The sequence below is a fragment of the Anabrus simplex genome, chromosome 1 (assembly GCF_040414725.1).
Source record: "Anabrus simplex isolate iqAnaSimp1 chromosome 1, ASM4041472v1, whole genome shotgun sequence".
Taxonomy (NCBI): Eukaryota; Metazoa; Arthropoda; class Insecta; order Orthoptera; family Tettigoniidae; genus Anabrus; species Anabrus simplex.
The window spans coordinates 928,661,122-928,673,425 of NC_090265.1; the positions used below are offsets into that span (position 1 = coordinate 928,661,122).

General features: G+C 42.6%; 1 protein-coding gene across 1 annotated transcript in view; it reads right to left on the reverse strand.

The window, feature by feature from the left end:
- Positions 1-9,472, reverse strand: part of LOC136874914 (proton channel OtopLc) — a 224,654-nt gene extending 215,182 nt beyond the window's left edge. The window contains exon 1 of the mRNA XM_067148624.2: positions 9,373-9,472. The gene's annotated coding sequence lies outside the window, so the exon portion shown is untranslated. The remainder of the gene's footprint in view (positions 1-9,372) is intronic.
- Between the last annotated feature and the right edge of the window lie 2,832 nt (positions 9,473-12,304).

Here is a 12,304-nt window from a genome sequence, read left to right on the forward strand (position 1 = left end):
ACCACATAACTAATGTGTTCACTAAACAAATTACACTGTACAAAATATATACACATAGGACGCTGCGTGTAGCACACCAATCTCAACATATCTACCCACGGTAGCTCAAGTCTCGTAACTCACTGCCGCCAATGAGTCGCATCATCTAGTCTCCCCTTCCACGTGGGATGTAGCTGTCTGATTCGTGCTGCCCTCTGACGGACAAACATGCACATGGCGTTCAACACTAACACAATTTATAATGTAGACGAAAGGTTAAGACATAGTCTGACGAGAAGTCGCGTGGATGCGGGGTAAGAGGGCGAGGGCGTAAGCATATCTGTCGCGCATGCGCCCATCTCAAGTTTCAAGGCCTGGCAATAAACATCTCTTCTGTCCGTGGTGACTCTTGTGAATTGAGGTGCTGTTGTGAAGTTTCAAAGTGCTAGTGTTATTGTGCCTTAGTTACACAGTTACTGTATCTACTGTATAATGAACAGTTTGATAACGAATATGCGCTGATTCAGAGAGCTCGCATTGTCTGTCACGACTGATGTTTGTAGCTAAGAGTGTAGTATCTGTTACTCGTGCCGCACCTACAAGCTGCCGCGACTTCTCATCAGACGCAGATAGTAATAGCCGACAGAACGCCTCTCTACAATCATATCACTCGTGTTCTCCCATGGTCATCTATGACCCTTTTCTTCTTTGTTTATATAAGTGAATTTATAATTATTTTCTCCCTGTTTTATTTGTTTTGTTGCTGTCCATTGATCGTGTTCCTTGCTACATAGTCTTACATTTGTCACTCTGTGTGTCTTGTGCTTGGGCACTGGTTTGGGAGTTGCTAAGTCAGGATAAAAGACATCAACAACGGTAAGCGAAATAATTTCCGGCCATTTCCATGATTTAAGAAGTGTTTATCATAGATGTCAGTCGTATGTGTATTTACAGTCTGCGTATTTCTGGCATTGTTTCCACTCTATTGGGGTCGACGCTTGATGAGGTTTTGGCTCAGTTTTACGAACTGATGTCTTTCCTGATATCAACCAAATCTGGAGGAATGTATTTGCTATTGCATGTTTCTGTCCTGTGGTGGGGTAGTGTGGTGTGTTGTATGTACAGACATATTACATGTACAGACAAACATAAATATGCAGTCACTGAACCCGAGGATTTACCCATACGCAGTTAAAATCCCCGTATCGGTCGGGAAACGAACGCGTAGTCCTATGAACCGACGACCAGCATACTGATCATTCAGCCAAGTAGCTGGGCGCATTTGTATTTATTTCGAAACGTACTACTTTCGAAATATATATGGTTGTACGCAGAGATTTTGCATCCCTTTCATTACAATACATGCTTACGTTTAATCAATTTAATGTTGTCCACAGTGTTGCAATATTTAAAAATCTAATTTTATAATAATCCGTTTCGGTACCGGTATATATAAGATGCCTCCTTCGTTCTGAGACTTCTATTACCAATTATGAGCGCTAATTTTACTGTTAAGTAGACTAAACCACGATATCAAACCCAGATATAATAATTTCGTGACACTTGTGTTCGTGACACTTCAACAAAAAATTATTGTACATCGTGTTATCTTTACAAATTACTTTGTCATAGCATAGAGAATCGTAGGCCTGGCGGTTGTAGGGGTAGCGTGCCTGGAGGTCCGGGGTTCGATTCCCGATCAGGTCAGGGATTTTTAACTGTATCTGAGGGTTGGTTCGAGGTTCACTCAACCTACGTGATCACAATAAATCGAGGAGCTATCTGACGGTGAGATAGCGGCCCCGGCCTAAAACGCGAAGGATAACGGCCGAGAGGATCATACGAATATTTATTTAACCCCAGTTCAATTGCTGTGGATTTTAAAGAGAAGGCAGGGTGACGGAATGTTGTCCCGCAGGAGTTCTTTAATGTGCTGGTTGTCGCATTTAAACACCGCGAAATACCATCGACTTCAGCCAGGATATTTATATTGCTTTACTTTCACTATAAATTTACATAACCTCGTGTAATCGCTAAGAACTCCGATACTGTTTTACCTTGTCTCAAGCGCGCATTTAAAAGCGAGAGATATTAGAGACGACAATGAACCGTGTCAACAAACCGTGTAATATGCCGCGTAGAAAATTCCGCACCTCCACGGCGAGGTACGATCCGCAATGTTGAGAATAGGAAAAGGGAATACCTAACCACCTCTGTTACAGAATAAGTCTGAAATACACATTCTCCTCACATTCTTGGTGTTATTGCTACAAGGTTCCAGAGTCTGCGCACATTTCTAATTGCTGCCGGGCGTCCTGCTCTGTGACATTGGTCTTCTTAATATCATTATTTCGGACGACCACCAATTGTTTGGTCTTCCGCGTGATTGCAATCCACTGCTAAAATTCATACCCATTTGAAGCCAATTATTACAAATATTCCTAAAAAAGTATAAAGAAAGTGATTCATATAAAGTGGGTGGTTTTAAAAGTAACATATCTTCGTTTTGGTTTGCTATTGGTTTAATGTCGCACAAACACATCGAAGGTTTTCGGCGACGGAAGGACGGGAAAGGCCTAGGATTGGAAGGTAGCAGACGTCCACAGCATTTGCCTGGTGTGAAAACGGAAAACCACGGAAATCCGGGCTGAGAACGGTGGGATTCTAACCCACCATCTCCCAAATGCAAGCACACAGCTACGCGATTCTAACCGCACGGCCAACTAGCTCGGTAACATATTTTTGTTTCTACTGCACGGGTTCTGGTGTTTTTTTTTGTGTTTAACGACATTAGAACTGTGGGAGTTTAGTTCCCTGAAGTATCCGAGTGATGTCATCGTAATCCATACGTTACTTTCCCCCCCCCCCCTGTATTTAGATATCAAATTTCATCACTGCGACACAAAGAGCATTCCGACAAGAATATGGTGCACGCATTCTCCGAAGGGAGACACAATCCTGACCTTAGTTAGGAAATTGGAAACAACAGGTTTCTTGATAAACGAAACTGGTAAGCATAGCACACCTCGTTTGCAATTTGCAGAGGGAGATGTCCCAGCCCGTCTAGTGCAGTCTCCTCCTAAATAATTACGCCATTTGTTTAATGAGACAAATTATTCCTACACCACACGTCAAATGAGTCTCTCACCCTAATCGAAAGTTTCTTTGATGACCGAATAATTTATCAGATATTGTGGAAGCTCTCGTCCCATTTCACGCCACCAGATTTTCCCCTGTGAAGTACCGTAAAGATCGTGTTTATCGTAATCGATCAAAGAAAATATAAACTATTTGAAGAATAATATTATCACCAAAATCAACAATATTGACCCAGAAGTACTGCAGCGAATTGACAGAAACTTGCAACGACAGGCACGATGTTTCTGTAGGCAGAAGGAGGTTATTTTTAGCATCTATTGGGAAGGCAAGCAATTTTCCCAAATATACGGTGTACTACAGGCCATGACAAATGTTTTCAGATCTAGGAGCCAGCACTCAAACCTAGGAGGGAGGTATTTTTTCTAGTACTCGCATCATTAACACACTGGCGTCTAACCTTCTGCAAAATGGAAGGTACCGGAATCTTGTCCCATAGGAGTTATTTTCGTGTTAGTAAATGTAAATGTACCGACTGACCTTCAAATACCATCGGACTGAGCCGGGATCGAATCCGCAAACTTGTGCTCTCTAACATTTTATCCGTACATACACAAGAAGTTCGCAGGTTGATTGCTATTACGTTCTTCCACCCTTTCGATTTCTCAAAAAACACAACAATGACAGTTGTTCTTGTCCTTATGTAAGGGACATGGGGCATCGTGATCTACAGAACTACGTAAGTTACTGGCCGAGTGTAAGGCCTGCGTGCTACTCTGTTAAGTCTATGCTGCCAATATTGGGCATTACTGGCCAGTAATTGAGGTTAGGTTGGGAAAGGAGGGAATATAATGGCATTATCCCACCATTTCCTTGGAATTAAAGTAGAAACCACGGGAAACACTTCTAAAATGCTTCTTACTGGAGCCTACCTGGTCACAAAGCGTACGCAGCTGCTGTCGTTGTAAGGTACTTCGATGGACGGGAGATAATTGTCCAGCTGGTGTCTGCAAAATCCAGAGTAGACATGATACTGTATAGGCTTTTGGGCTTATGCCGTGTCAAGAAAACAAGCCGAAATTCTTTACAGTTCGCAGAGAACTGTGCTCTGCGTCATCAGAAGAAAATCTCGACTGTCTCGGTGTTTTCCAAATTCGTACGTTCCTCGTCGCCAGATGTTTCATTCCAGGCTTGTGTCAATGTCATACACCTGTCAATGTCATATGTTACGTACACATATTATGTGATCCTCTTGGACTTCGGTCAGCTTTCGCTTCGAACGCTAGCGTGGTGCCACGTCCGGGGAGCTATCTGGTGACGAATGAACGTACCATTTCCACTTCTATTATAACGTCTAAATATAAAAAATGTCATTGTTTAAGAAATCTTTCTCGTTGACAGTCGAGATTTTCTTCTGATGACGCAGAGCACAGTTCTCTGCGAAACGTAAAGAATTTCACCTTATTTTCTTGACACGGTATAAGCCCCAAAGCCTATACAGTATCATGTTTATAAGTATGGGCCGTGGAAGCCCATAAAGAATAGAAAACCACAATACTGAGGTTGGAGTTACTACCGTATGCGACAAAACAAACGACATTGAAATGTTATTTAATTGCATTAGTACAGTATGTGTTCAAAATGTGTACCATCACGTGGCACACACTGTTCATAACGTTTATAAACGTGTTGACGAACAAAGGTTGCTGTAAGGACACGAAGTATGTCGCTATCTTCTCACGTAATTCGGGAATACGAAAGTTGGGGCATGAGTCATAGTAACTATCTTTTTACACACACTTTCGTGGTGTTATAATACAATGGTCATATGTCCTGGAAAGCATGACACTCATGGTACATAGGCACAGAACGAGACGGCGGTGTATTGGACAGGTACCACGCACAGAGTGATGGAGAGGAGTAGTGAGTCAGGCTCCGTGCAGAATGGATGTGACGAGGCAAGAACAGCGTGGGAACACCCGCCATGCTCACCGGACTTGTCTCCGTGCGATTTTGATCTCATCCCCAAAGTGAAATAACCATTGGCTGGGAGACGGTTTGGGACACAAGAGGACACTGATAACGCTGTGAAACATGAGAATGCAAAATGGACACATGGTGAAGCGACTAATATCCGATGTCTCCCGCATCTTTGGCAGCGAGTTGTGGATAATCTAGAGGGCTACTTTGAGGGTTTACCGTAAAAGTTGCTGTACTCTGAGATGAACATTATGTAACACAAGAATTTCCTGGCTGAGACTTTCGTCTCTTTATATCCTACACCTGGTAAATCTACTCAGCATTTTTCATACATTCCGTTGCACCTTACGCTCCCAACTCCCATCTGTATATTTCCATTTGTCTGGTAGATCCCGCATCCGTGCCAATAAAAATAGTTGCAATAACTTATGCCCTAACCCTCGTATTTTTAGTGGGTAATCTGTCTTGAAGAGTCCGCCTCTGTGGTGTAGTGGTTAGTGTGATTAGCTGCCACCCCCGGAGGCCCGAGTTCGATTCCCGGCTCTGCCACGAAATTTGAAAAGCTGTACGACGGCTGGAACGGGGTCCACTCAGCCCAGGGAGGTCAACTGAGTAGAGGTGGGTTCGATTCCTACCTCAGCCATCCTGGAAGTGGTTTTCCGTGGTTTCCCCACTTCTCCTCCAGGCAAATGCTGGGATGGTACCTAACTTATGGCCATGGCCGCTTCCTTCCCTCTTCCTTGTCTATCCCTTCCAAACGTCCCATCGCCCCGCAAGGCCTCTGTTCAGCATAGCAGGTGAGGCCGCCTGGGCGAGGTACTGGTCATCCTCCACAGTTGTATCCCCGACCCAGAGTCTGAAGCTCCAGGGTACTACCCTTGAGACGGTAGAGGTGGGATTCCTCACTGAGTCCGAGGAAAAAAAACGACCCTGGAGGGTAAAATACAGAAGAAGAAGAAGAAAAAGAAGAATCTGTCTTGAAGACAGAGACTTTCAACGAAACCCATATGAAGGCATACGGAGCCGTGGAATCCGGGGTGCAGAAAGGGTACAGGAATGGAGTTCCTTGATAACTTAGGCCATCTCAAAAGTGTCGTTGCAGAAGGGTAGGTGACTTCCCCGCAGTGTAGGTTGTAGCTCCATCTTGCTTCATTCATTGTCGTTGGAGCAGTAAGAGTGGGATTTTACCTAACTTTATATGTTGTGTTTCTGTGGCTGAGTGCACACATTTTAAAACACTCAAGCAGTCCAAAATAGAGCCTGGAATCGAATTCATGCGTGAAACCATAATGCTTATCCTTAAGGGCGAAGGCACGCACAGCAGTTTTCACGGAGTCGGCAGCACATTCGACGCTCTCGACTTCAACTCGGTGAAACTACACATAGCGGCGATACCCATCTCGCGGTCCTTATGTCGACTCTGCGCATCGTACCACCAATGTGTAACTAGGTGCTTTATTACTCCAAGCGGTTCCTCCATCCATTGAGTTCAATACCAGTCATCATACACAGCGGTTTCACAGTCGGCGTGTACAGTATTTTCATATAATTCGAAATTTGATTATTGAGTAAAAATAAATAAAACTAAATTCATTTTAATATGCATGTGTGTGTCTGATATTTACCTCAAAGTTATAACCAGTTTCTTCTCTGGGAGCATACTGGTTCTCATACGAGTATTTTTATTGTTAGTTTGGTAAATTAAGTAACTCATCAAAACAAGCGATTGACATCCGGGTGAAATTAAATAACTTTTCTTCATCTCTCCTTGCTTGTTCGAATTGACCTTGACCTTTTGTTACTCGATCACTCACTATAAGATGGACACACGTTCGCCGATTCTTTCTTTTATTCTTTTTTCTCCTCGAGCAGCTAAATAAATCAGTGACAAAATAATGATACCATTCTTCCTCCAATAAATAATCTCTGTCAGGGTCCATATTCCGTCGCGTCAGCAATCACAATGCAGCTCGTTCACATCCACGTGTATTTTGTAAAGTGTTGCCGTCGAAACTGCTGTCGACTAGGCGAAAACCGCTGTGTGTGTCATCGCTCTTAATCCTCAGCGGCGGTAACAGAAGCTGTCTGAACCGGCTGCGTGGTACGGGCCACGCAGTGTAAGCTTGTAGGGAGAAAGTTCGAACTCCACCATCGGCAGCCCTGAAGATGTTTCCCGGTAGTTTCCCATTTTCGCAAAAGGTTTGTACTTTGCTTTAGACAACGGCCGCTTCCTCTACAGGCCAAGCCCTTTCTTACCCCTTCGTCGCTGAATAACTGTCTGAGTTAGTGCGACGTCAAACCACTTGCAAAAGTAGTTGTCAGATGTTTATCAGCTACCTAGCCAGATGACCTGAAGATATTGGTGTGTCATTATCAGTGTGATGACGTCTTCATCTAGTAGTTTGTCTGTAAATTATCATTCTATCGATAGTGTTATCTGCATGTTTTACGATGTTTAGGGTACGCTGTAAGAACTCCCAAGTCCCGATCTTCTGAAAGGAAGTAATTACATGTTAAATGACATGATCCTAATATGGCTATAGAAATAAGTGATTATGGTTCCAGTCTGACAGCTGTAAGCTTCAGCTAATGCCTTATAAGTGGCGGCATTATTTGATTCGAAGCACATAGTAAAGCTGTCATTGATAAGGAAACTTATCGTCAGATAACTCCCTCATGCTTAGTGACCGTGAAAATATAATGATGCTAACATCTTTTCCCTTTCCCGATAAATTTAATTCGTGGCATTTCATTGAGATTGCCCGATTCGATTCCCGGTACGATAAGGCTTTTCTGCTGAAGGTCCGCACGTGGTACGAGTAGTGTAGCTGTAAACTTACATACAGAATGTGATGGTTTAGCACCCTAACACGTCTATGTGTACTATAAATTCAGTACTACTAGATTACAGGGATATGTTCTTCAGGAATTATCAGTCAATAAAATTTAACCTACAATTACACCATAATAAATATTCATAAGCGTTCATACCGACACCGCTCACATATGAATGTCTGCAGAGCAAAAACAAATTACTACAATACATCATTCAGCAAGGGTCCGACTCGTTGGCTGAACGGTCAGCGTACTGGCCTTCAGTTCAGAGGTTCCCGGGTTCGATTCCCGGCCGGGTCGGGGATTTTAACCTTAATTGGTTAATTCCTACGGCACGGGGGCTGGGTGTATGTGTTGTCTTCATCATCATTTCATCCTCATCACGATGCGCAGGTCGCGTATGGGAGTCAAATAGAAAGACCTGCACCTGGCGAGCCGAACCCGAACCCGCCACTAAAAGCCATACGACATTTCATTTCATTCAGCAAGGAGCTTGTTGGTTACTCAACAGCTACCACTTATTTAAACATAAGGTTTCTGTTTCCTTTTGCTATGAGTTTGGCGTTACACTAACTCAGGTTTTCGATGCTGATGGGATAGGAAAGTGCAATGACTGGGAAGGTAACAGCCGTGGCCTTAATTAAGGTACTGCCCCACGATTTACCTGGTATGAAAATAGGAATACCTGGAAAACCATCCCCAGGGCTCTAGACGTGTTTGTTTCTCAAGATTCTTAAATCAATAATCTAGAACAACTCCTGTATTTATTTTGAAGACTAATATATGGCTCGTGATAAACGCTGAAAGCTTGTTAACTCTTCTATATAATGAGACATTTATTTTAGATGCCAGATTGGAAATATGTAGTCAACACAACAAAGGACGCTCTCTAGAGTGAATATGAGGACTAAAAATAAGAGTAGAGACACATTGACCGGGCGAGTTGGCCGTGCGCGTAGAGGCGCGCGGCTGTGAGCTTGCATCCGGGAGATAGTAGGTTCGAATCCCACTATCGGCAGCCCTGAAGATGGTTTTCCGTGGTTTCCCATTTTCACACCAGGCAAATGCTGGGGCTGTACCTTAATTAAGGCCACGGCCGCTTCCTTCCAACTCCTAGGCCCTTCCTATCCCATCGTCGCCATAAGACCTATCTGTGTCGGTGCGACGTAAAGCCCCTAGCAAAAAAAAAAAAAAAAAGACACATTGAGAGAAATGTTACGGATGGATGTTAAATGCAGTCACCAGGCTTATTTTACATTCCCGACGAATGAATTTCTCACTATTCCAATATCTCTGAAACACAAGGGGATCGAACTCGGGATCTAGCTAGCTAGTCACTCGGCAATTGGCTCTAGTATAGTTTTCAAAACCGTATTAATGATGTGAAGCAGTACTTAAAATACTGTACACAGTGATTGGTTTCCTTTGAAGAACTGTACGGTACGTTAATAAATAAATTGACAACGTCAACTGATCACTCACCCTATACGACGGTTTCTCCGTCACACTGTTGGAATGAGCCAACGGCTGCCGATGTTGCGGCCTGGACAATGAAGCGTGTCTTGTCTTAAAGGTGCGAAATTGTGGCCGCTCTTGTGCACTAGCCTGGAAATAAAGAGAATACATGTATAGAACTATGCTTTCGCTTTTCTTCTTAAAAATGCTGACATACTGTATGTATAATCTTGAGCAGAGATAACGTGCTCCAAAGCAACTTAGGTATGCATACATGGTGATGATGATGATGATGATGATGATGATGATGATGATGATTGTGATAATAATAAACGTCCTCTCAACACTGCTATCTGTCTTTAGTAACACCGGACCGAGCTCGATAGCTGCAGTCGCTTAAGTGCGTCCAGTATCCAGTATTCGGGAGATAGTAGGTTCGAATCCTACTGTCGGCAGCCCTGAAGATGGTTTTCCGTGGTTTCCCATTTTCACACCAGGAAAATGCTGGGGCTGTACCTTAATTAAGGCCACGGCCGCATCCTTCCCAGTCCTAGCCCTTCCCTGCTCCATCGTCGCCATAAGACCTATCTGTGTCGGTGCGACGTAAAGCAAAAAAAAAAAAAAAAAAGTAACACCGGAGTGCCGGACTGCGCTAAAAATACTCTTCTTATGTGCTGATACACCCACCGTCACGAGTCTTGTTTGTGGTAGAAAGCCAAATGTTGGATATGTGCACGAAGACTTACTTGATGTACAAATGATGATACATTATTTAAATTAGTAGACTGATTTTTGCATATATATATATAAGTAAACGAGCATTACTCATTAAAATACCAACGGTTTTATTTATGACCATTTAATGTGTCCCAATGGCAATTGTTGGATAATAATAGAAAAGGGGACCATTTTTGTGGTTCTAGATATCAAGAAAGTGGTTTCCATTTAAAGAATTCTAACAGGAAATATTAACTTAATTGCAAAGGAATATTTACGTGCAAAAGATAATTTTCCTAAATACGTTTTCATTCCCTAGTGTATGAACTTGATATTTACTATCTTGAATGCAATTTTTAAAACTTCTTTGTTTTTTGTTTTTAGTGAGCGCGACATATGGGAAAATACCAGCTGTCTGAGAAAATACCCACTTTGTTGAAAGAGTGTTTTGCTCTTTAGCGATAGTTGAAAATAAAATCCGGGACGATAGGGAACTGTTGTCTTTTGAGTGTAAAAGTTAAATCAGTGTGGCAATGGAAAGAACTTCTTTTGTAATTTCAGATTTTTACGGAAAACCCCTTATGTTGAGAGCACCGTGGAAATTTAGGTCACCAAGTATCCCTGTACACTCACAGGTTTACCGAGCGAGTTGACTATGCGGTTAGAGGCGCGCAGCTGTGAGGTTACATTCGGGAGATAGTGAGTTCGAACCTCATTGTTGGTTGCCCAGAAGATGTTTCTCCGTGGTTTCCCATTTTAACACCAGGCAAATACTGGGACTGTACCTTAATTAAGGCCACGGGCACTTCCTTCCGTTTCCTAGCCTTTTCCTATCCCATCGCTGCATGTCGGTGCGACGTAAATCAAATTGTAAAAGAGAGAAAATAAGTCTTATGGGTTAGTGTCTAGCTGCTTGCTATCTTGCATCATCCTAGGCCTTCTAGTATTTTATAATGTTCGTAGCCTATATTTTTATGGCGCACAGCCCTTCATCCCTCCTCTATAGTGAATTCTTGATTTCTAATTGTCCAGATGGATTTTCTTAAAATAAATCTATGAATACAGAGTATAGTCTCTTTACGAAGATGTCTTTTGCAATTTCATATTTTTACCCTCCACACTTTTTGTCTTTGAACACCGAGTATTCTTGCAAGCTTTGCGGGTTAGAGACTAGCTACAAGCAAACTTTCATATCCCTAGGCCTTCTAGTCACGAAATATGTATGGGCCGAGGAGAGCGGAAATTGCTATTGTGTAGTGGTTATTGTATAAAAAGAATGGAAGCATCAGTACTATATAAAAGTACATCATGTTAAATTTCACTGCCATTTCTTAAATTCACGCGCAAGATTGAAATATATTCTAATGTTGTAGATAGTGACGAGATGAAATATAATAATGGTTGAATGTATAAAATGTATGAAGAATTAGTATTTGAAATTCTAGTGAAAATAACATCGGGGCATCTTACATTAAAGGATTCAGTGCCTAATTTTCTTTACGTCGCACCGACACAGATGGGTCTTACGGCGACGATGGGTTAGGAAAGGGCTAGGAGTAGGAAGGAAGTGACCGTAGCCTTAATTAAGATGCCTGTTGTGAAAATGGGAAACCACGGTAAATCATCTTCAGGACTGTCGACAGTGGGGTTCAAACCCACTATCTCCCGAATGCAAGCTGATAGCTACGTAAGCTAAACCGAACAGCCACTTGTTCGGCTTATTTTATTTCATACTATGATGATATTGCCTTCCTTACTAAAACAAAAGAGTACGAAAAATGATACTTTACTGTACTGTAATTATTTTCTGCGCTGCTTTATTAGAAACCCTTTATGATCGGTTGAACTCCGCTTCACAGTAATATAAACACGGGTAGTCAGACAGATTATGAATCAACGATCACCAAATTTAAACTTGTTAAAAAAACAATTTCATCTTATTGCAGCGCCGTACCCCTCTACACAAAGAAAATGGTGTTTCTGCATTCCCAACTCAAGTAATCTTCTGCTATCATCATGTTGTCCGACTCTTGGCTGAATGTTCATTGTACTGGCCTTCGTTTCAGAGGATCCCAGGTTCGATTCCCGACCGGGTCGGGGATTTTAACCTTCATTGGTAAATTCCAATGGCCCGGGGGATGGGTGTTTGTGCTGACCCCAACATCCCTGCAACTCACACACCACACATAACACTATCCTCCACCACAATAACACGCAGTTACGTACACATGGCAGATGCCGC